At 44.2% G+C, this 6,703-nt stretch overlaps 1 non-coding gene across 1 annotated transcript; it reads left to right on the top strand.

Moving 5' to 3' along the window:
• Nucleotides 1–1,142: 1,142 nt before the first annotated feature.
• Nucleotides 1,143–1,247, top strand: LOC129406953 (U6 spliceosomal RNA). Its single transcript, XR_008631360.1, has one exon. It is a non-coding gene; the product is annotated as a U6 spliceosomal RNA (small nuclear RNA).
• The last annotated feature ends 5,456 nt before the right edge of the window (nt 1,248–6,703 follow it).

The following is a 6,703-nucleotide window of genomic DNA, read 5'->3' as shown; positions in this document are numbered from 1 at the left end:
CAAACGTGTTTGTGAAGTGGAACTTAGAAGAGCTCATCAGGGGAGGCATTCCAGATGGCCTGAAATACCCTGAGTTGACCTCACACACGTTCATTCCCAAAGTGGACCTGAATCTGCACCTCACTGCAGAGAGAGGGTTTATCAGTTACTGAGTCAAGGAGTTTGCTCCACATACTAATTACCTGACGTGCCACAACAGAGCAGAAGTAGGCCAGGGGTCATGAGCACATGTGAGTAAAACTGTAATGAAGCTGGAGAGCATGAGGGCCTCTGCCCACACCCAGCCTGGTGCATCTGGGCAGCAGAAATCTGAGCCATCAGCCGAATGGTCTACTCGGGGTCCTCCGAGGCCCATGGGTGGGCGTCATCCCAGTCCCAGTCTCGAGCTCAGGGAGTGGGCCAAGACTCTCCTCCTCTCTTGTCCTCCCCCATCTTGGCATTCATGCAGGAATTTTATGACATCCTACTGCACCTCCTCAACGCTAATTACAGGTGTGTGTCTCACCCACAGGCCGCCTTAGCGAGGTGCAGGGCTGTTCTGCAGATGGAGACACCTTTGCTCAAAAGATAGGTAAGTAGTCAGGGTGAGGTCACAATTGCACAATTCTCGGCTTCATCCAGTTTTTCCACTAAAAAGAAATTGTTCCTCGGTAACTAGAGTCATGGGGCTTCACTTCAAACTATCTATAGTCTAACTTTCTCTAGCCCACTCTTGCCTACCAGTTTTCAAATGTGTTCACAAGAAAAGAAAGATGCACCTATTTGTGGAAACCAGTTTTTGCAAGAGTTAAGGAAAAAAAAAAGTTCAAAGTACACTTGTGGCCAAGGAAATAGCCAGGCAGAGAAGATGGCTGATAGTGGTGCTCTGAGGGTCACGTGTAACTCGGCTTTCTTCTAGTCCCACGCCACTTCCCACTGCATGGGCTCTTGATGCAGGGAGGGAGGGAGCAACTCTGGGGACACCTCTTGCCCAGCCTGCTCGGGCTGCTGCATGACCTCGGGTGGTAGAGAACTGCCTTCCTGAGAAGTAGTCCTTGCTCCACCTGGCACTGGACTCCTTTAAGAGTTGTCAAATGGGAGCTGGGATATGGCTCAGGGGTAGAACTCGTGCTTAACCAACATGAGCCGTTTGAGAAAGAAGAGTGCTCACTTCAGCAGCACAGAGATTGAAATTGACAATACAGAGAAGATTAGCATGGCCCCTGAGCAAGGATGACATGCAAATTTGTGAAGCACTCCATATTTTTTTAAGTTATTTGAAAGGGGGCAAAAAAAAAAGAATAAGAGGGATCTGAGCGATAATACAGAGGGTAAGGCTTTTGCCTTGCATGTGGCTGACTCCTGGTTTGATCCCTGGCATTCCACAGGATCCCTAGAGCACTGCCAGGAGTAATTCCTGAGGGCTGAGCTACGAGTAACCCTGGAGAATTGCCAGATGTGGCCCCAAAACAAAACAAAAAAGAGCCGTGGAATGATATCCTCCATTGTGGTCAGCTTGGGACTTCATTTGTTGTTTTAGATTATTTTTTTTTCATTTTGGGGCCATATGCAGATGTACTGAAGGTTTGCTCAGGTATCACTCCTAGAGGAGTTTGGGGAACTACATGGGAGGCTGCTGGGGGATGAACCTGGATTGGCCTCGTGCAAGGCAAGTTTCCTACTCTCTACTATCTCTCTGGCCCTTGATTTAGATTTTTGAAGGTATCAATCAGAGGACTCCCAGGTCTAGATTGACCTGAGTAGGGGAGTGTTTGGTAAGAAACTAAACATTTAATATTTTTGCTTGTGAATAGAGATAGGGTTAACTGAATATCATTTTATGGTAGGAGAGCAATAAGGAAGGAATACAGGCCAGGGAAACAAGCCTTTTCAGAGACAGGAACTTGCACTCAAAAGCACAGAATTGTCCTCAAAAGTGACCACTGAGTGAGATCCAGGAGGGAAAACGGTAGGCGAGTTTGAGGATATAGTGGGGCACATCCCAGAGGTGGTAGCAGAGATTCTGTTGTGTCTTTTATGGAAGTCATCTGAGAGTCAAGGTGTGAGGCAGCCACGGCCAGGGCCACAGGGAGCAGGACTGGGTCTGGCCAATGGAGGTCCAGAGAAGAGGCCAAGCTGTGGTTGCAGATTGAAGGAAATTGATAGGATCCTCATGACTAATGGTGGGGATAGAAATGGAAAGTAGGGATAAATACTCTTTTTTTTTTTTTTTTTTTTTTTTTTGCTTTTTGGGTCACACCCGGCAATGCTCAGGGGTTACTCCTGGCTCTGCATTCAGGAATTACTCAAAGTGGTACTGCAGGGTCCATGCGGCACTGCATCCTTCAGCCCTTGAATTGAAGTGTGGACCCCTGGGCCTCCTGGCCACTCTTGGAAGCTTCTCCTCAAATATTTTCCTATATCTAATCTGGAAGTAGATCATCTATATTTAGAGATGTCCTTACATGTAGTTATCTATGTGTGTACATGTGAAAATAAGCTACCCCCGGCCTAGGACAGACATAAAAGGAGGGTCCAGTTCACAAGCAGAGATGGGCCTTGTCTTCCCAGCATAACCCAGGGTGGCACCAGAGCTGAGACTTTAAAGGGCCCCTGCTGAGTCCCAGGTGCACCTTTCCCTGACTGGCCTCTGTCTCCCTCTCCCATCACAGAGTTGGGGGTTTCTCAGGTGCTGTTTACACCTTTAAAACTTTCATTGGTAAAGTATGTATATATATGCTTTAAAAATTCAAATCATGCACAGAAAGCATTTTTGTTTTGGGAGCCAAATCCAGTGGTGCTCATGGGTTGTTCCTGGCTCTGGATCAGGAATGACCCTGGCAGTGCTCAGGGAACCAGGTGCAGTATTAGGGATCAAAACTTTGGGTAACGGGGCTGGCGCGATAGCACAGCGGGTAGGGCATTTGCCTTGCACGCAGTCGACCCGGGTTCGATTCCCAGCATCCCATATGGTCCCCTGAGCACCGCCAGGAGTGATTCCTGAGTGCATAAGCCAGGAGTAACCGTTGTGCATCGCTAGGTGTGACCCAAAAGAAAAAATTAATTAGGGTAAGCAGAATGCAAGGAAAGTGCCTAAACCTCTGAACTCCCCACAATGCAAAAAAAAAAAAAAAAAAAAGCTTTTAAAAGCGGGTAAAAAGATGTGGGGGTCCTCCCAATCGTCTCTAAACACATTTGCCCTTTCAAGATGGCCTAGCTGGCTAGATCTGGGATCTGAAATTGGTCTGTTTCCCTGAAATTGTTTGAGGTTGCCAGTAAACAGTCAAACACCGGGGAACACCCCTCCATGAGTCACTGTGGGGGAAACTCAGATGATCTGAAATTCCAAAGAGAAGTAGGAAGTGCAGGGTCCAGAGGAGAACCCAGTGCTGTCCAACTAGCCAACAGAAGGAATGTTGTATGTGTGATGCCTTGGGCCATCAGCCAGCCCAGAGGCTCCACAAGCAGAAGTCCAGTGAGCTAGGAAGTTTGCAATTATCCCCACAACTTTCACCCTTGTGTGGGGCCCAGGCTCAACCCAGGCCTCACACATACAAGACATGTGCTTTGCCATTTGACTCATATTCCCTGTCTCTACTTTCACTCTTATAAAGAATAAATTTCTATTATAAATATGCCAATATTTTGAAAACACTATATTTGAACAATTAAAATATATTAAGAACATAGAAAATTTGGATCATTTGAGTTGAATGTAAATTACAAAATAGGGGGCTGGAACGATAGCACAGTGGGTAGGGCGTTTGCCTTGCATGCAGCCGACCCGGGTTCAATTCCCAGCATCCCATATGGTCCCCTGAGCACCGCCAGGGGTGGTTCCTGAGTGCAGAGCCAGGAGTGACCCCTGTGCATTGCTGGGTGTGACCCAAAAAGCAAAATAATAATAATAATAATAAATTACAAAATAAGAAAAGAGTTGAATTTAAACTACAAAATAATAAAAATTATTTAAAGACTTAAGCATATCTTTATAAGTTGCCTATTATAACCAGAATCTACTAGCACCTACTGATGAGGCCCAGAAAATTCACTTTGTTGACAAATCACTGGCCTTTATTATATAACATGAAATCTTGTTTTATAAGAATTCCAGACCTGCTCTTTTATCTTCATTAACTTAGTTTTCTTTTTCTCTGTTTTTACTTTTCTTTTATTTTCTCAAGCATCAACTCTTATTTATTTATTTTTTTGTTTCTTTTTAGTGATTTTAGTCTACAGTTGCTACATATTTATCATAGCAACTTTGAAAACTTGCTAACACTAACATCATAGCTTACTCTAATCATAAGGGTGAGTGTTTGTCAAATTAGATGGAAAGTCAAGATCCAATTATGTGCTTGTAATCAAAAACTCAAGGAGGTTAAATTTAAAATGATGTCTACAAAATATAATGTTGAAAAATATTCTATACTAACAACAAACACTACAAAACTGGAAGGATTAATATTAGAAAGAAACATATTTGGGGGCTGGAAATATAGTACAATTTGTAGGGTGCTTACATTGCACATAGCTAACCAGGATATGATCCCCAGCACCCACTATAGACCCCTGAGTCCCACTAGGAGTGATCAATGAGTGCGAGAGAAGAGTAAGCTCTGAGCACTACCAGATGCGGCCCAAAATAAATAAATAAATAAATAAATAATAAAAATTAACATATTTTATTAGGAACAAATACAATTTTTAAAAATGTTTCAGTTCCTTTAAAATACAGTACATACCATAGGGATCAGAGAGACAGTACAGAGGTAAGTTGTTCAACCCAGCATCCTAGCACCCCCGAGGGTCCCCTAATCCTGTCACGTGATTCCCTGAGTGCAGAGCCAGGAATTAGCCCTGAGCACCACTGGGTGTGACCCCAAAACCAAACCAAAACAATACATATTGCATAACCATAGTTTAAAAAATAAGATTACAACATTTCAGAGGGACTTCAGGACAAAAATTTCCCTCTCACCCCTGTTCCAGTCTCCCAGCATCACTGCTGTCACCAGGTATGCTCATGAGCAGTATGGCTCTATTGACCTCTTCCTTTTACATCAGGTGCCTTATCACTGCAGCTGTCCTTATACCCCACTTTCTCCTGCAGTGGAGCCTGATATCTGGGCTTGGAGAGGTCCTGACTGGGCTGGTATGACCCTTCACAGGATGAAACGATTCGTAGAGCTGCTGGGTTTTCAACACTATTAACCAGTGGCCTAAATCAATGTTTCTCAATGTTGACTGCATACTGGAATCACCTGCACAAACTCGAAAGTGGTCCCATCCTCAGAGACGGTTCTAATGTTACTGTCATGATGATGGTTAGGAATTTAAAAAGCTCTCAGGTCATTCAGATAACGAGGAAAGTCAGAATGTTTGGTGCTCAGCATGTCCAAATTTAATCAACTGAGTCTTTGGGGAGTGCTGAAAGGACAAGGTGTGTGTACCTGTCATAATAGACTGAACTCATAGTATGGCCCACTGTCCTCTCCAGGCCACTTGCCTCCCTATGTACTCACCCAACTCATAGATCTTACAATAGTTTTAAAACCTGATTTGAATTTTGCCCTTCCAGGCTAATCCATTGTAGAGTGTTTGCTAAGAATTTCACAGCTAAGTTCACTCATTCATTTCACAATACATATTAAGAGCCTAGTTTGGCTCAGAGGAATACCATTCACATGAGCCTAATAACATGCTCCCTGGTTTCACAGGGCCTTCAGCTGACAGTCAGGGAAGGTAGATTTGTGAGCAACTGTGTCACTCAAGGGTATGAATGTCAGTAAAGAGAAACAAAGAGTATGTGCTATGGGAGTAGCAGACCAGAAGGATCAGGGAAGGCTACCCAGAGGAGGTGATACTCTAACTGCTATCTAAAGAATGAAAGAAGGCACTAAGAAAAGAGAATAGCAAATGCAATGATTAGAAAGCATAAAGAAGATAGTCTATAGGAAAAAAACAGTGGCATTTTAATTATTGATTTGGCAGTGTTTGTACCATTTTAATTATTGATTTGCCAGCTGTACCTGGCAGTGTAGATAGGGGTGGGGGCAGAGCTAGGGGTTGGGAGTGCCTTAACCCATCCCTACAGCACCCTTGTCCCCAGCATTTGCATTTCTTGTTTGTTTATGAATCGCACTCAGGGGTCATTCCTGGTGGGCTTGGAGGATTATATGGAGTTCTGGGGATTGAACACTAGTCACCTGTACCAAGGCAAGTGCACTACCCGCAATACTATTGCTTCAGCATCCGCAATTGCAATTTTAATAGAAATAGATGACGAACATAGTGGTTAAGCCTTTTTCAGCACAAATGCTTGAGTTCAGACTTCACCTCTACCGCTTACTGTGTGATCATTTCACCTAGCCCTGTTTCCTCTTCTATGAAATAAGACTGAAATAGTACAGGTGAATTCACATTAAACAGTGCACAGTAAGTATATGATGTCTTAGTTGTTTGTTTGCTTTTTAATTTGTATTTGATGGGCTGGAGCAATAGCACAGTGGGTAGGGCGTTTGCCTTGCACACAGCTGACCCAGGTTCGATTCCTCCATCCCTCTCAGAGAGCCCGGCAATTTACCAAGAGTATCCCGCCCGCACGGCAGAGCTTGGCAAGCTACCTGTGGCATATTCGATATGCCAATAACAGTAACAACAAGTCTCACAATGGAGACATTACTGGTACCCGCTCGAGCACATCAATGAACAACTGGATGAC

This window comes from Sorex araneus, chromosome 8 (genome assembly GCF_027595985.1).
Source record: "Sorex araneus isolate mSorAra2 chromosome 8, mSorAra2.pri, whole genome shotgun sequence".
Lineage (NCBI taxonomy): Eukaryota > Metazoa > Chordata > Mammalia > Eulipotyphla > Soricidae > Sorex > Sorex araneus.
The sequence above is the reverse complement of the archived record's forward strand: the minus strand, read 5'-3'. Positions and strand labels throughout refer to the sequence as shown.